The sequence below is a fragment of the Pediculus humanus genome, genomic scaffold (assembly GCF_000006295.1).
Source record: "Pediculus humanus corporis 1103172108309 genomic scaffold, whole genome shotgun sequence".
Lineage (NCBI taxonomy): Eukaryota > Metazoa > Arthropoda > Insecta > Psocodea > Pediculidae > Pediculus > Pediculus humanus.
Genome location: NW_002987878.1, coordinates 928,038 through 929,523, shown reverse-complemented (window position 1 = coordinate 929,523; position 1,486 = coordinate 928,038).

The following is a 1,486-nucleotide window of genomic DNA, read 5'->3' as shown; positions in this document are numbered from 1 at the left end:
CTGTGAACCTGTACCCGTGTACCTGTGTACCTGTTTTTCGGAAATAGTTTTTGTAAATGAGGTGGGGGGAGCTGGGGGGGGGAAATTATTCAAAGATAATATTTGAGTTTTAACGAATGCCACCGAGAGAAATTAATTATTATTATTATTATTCGAATCTTTTTTCTTTTTTATTTAAGATTTTATGTGTCTGTCGCGGGGTTGTTGTTGTTGTTGTTTTTTTTCCCATTTGACTTTTGGTTGTTTAATCGTTTGCTCGTTTGTTTGTTTGTCGGTACCGTAAAAAAAATAAAAATGAAAACCAAACAACCGACCGATCCCCATCTTTTTTTCCTTTGATATTTTTCCACTGAATAAATACAATGAGGAAAATAATTTTAAGGAAAATTTTTTTTTTTTTGCTGAAAATCACAAAGCAAGAGCAGCAGGAGGAGTAGGAGTAGGAGGGGGGAAGTGGGGGGATTTCGCTTTATTATTTTGCGCAGTCGTAAATAAATCAAAAAAATTATTATTATTATTATTAATATTGTTTACCCCGAAGAAATTTCCTCGAATTGTTTGTTGTTTTTTTTTTTGGGGGAAATTTTTTTTTTTTTTTGAGTTAAAGGGCACAAATGCTTTTGCCCCCCATTCTCTTCGCTCCCCCCCCCCCGTGACGTCAAACCTTTGTAGTAACACACATAATTTTTTTCCTTTTTGTGAATTTAAATAAAAAAAATTGAAAATCATAAACGCAAAATTCTTAATTTTGTTCTCTCTCTCTCTCTGACTTTTTCTCGAATTTTTTTTTTTTTTTTGTTCAATTTGAGAGCCATTTCAAGGTTGAAGTAGTTTAACAGAAAAAGAAAAAGAAGAAGATGAAGATGGAAAAAAAGAAAAAAAATTTTTTTTTTTTTTTTTACCACGAATTTGAATTTGATGATTTCGTAAATAACAAGGTTTTTTTTTTTTTTTTTTTTTTTTAGTCTAGCTGCCCTTTTAATTTCTTCTTCTTCTTCTTTTTCTATTTTCGAAAATGATGATGATGATAATAATTTCTGTTTTACTTTTCGAAAAGAAAAAAAATCTTCTTGTGCCGCATTAACGTTAATTGTCCTAGAAAAAAAAAAAAAAAAAATTCTGATTTTATTTTTTTGGTTGTTGTTGGATCCTTTGCCAAAATGGATGTCAAAATTTCTCTGCGGGCACCATTAATGTTTTTTCCCCCACCACCACCACTACCACTTCCTTCCCTCCCCCTTCCCCTCATCCTCCTCCTTGGATGTCTTATTATTATTATTATTATTTCTTTCTTTCTGGAAATAGCATAAAATGGCGCGCGCGAGGTTTTGTTTTGCGTTACATATTAAATTAGTTTTCGACAGTATGCGTGCGTGTGCGTGTGCGTGCGTGCGTGCGTGTGCGTGTGTGATCGATTAAAAGTAATCGATTTTTTCAAAAGAGAAATAAATTTAAATTTAAATTTAAAAAAAAAAATTAATCTCGA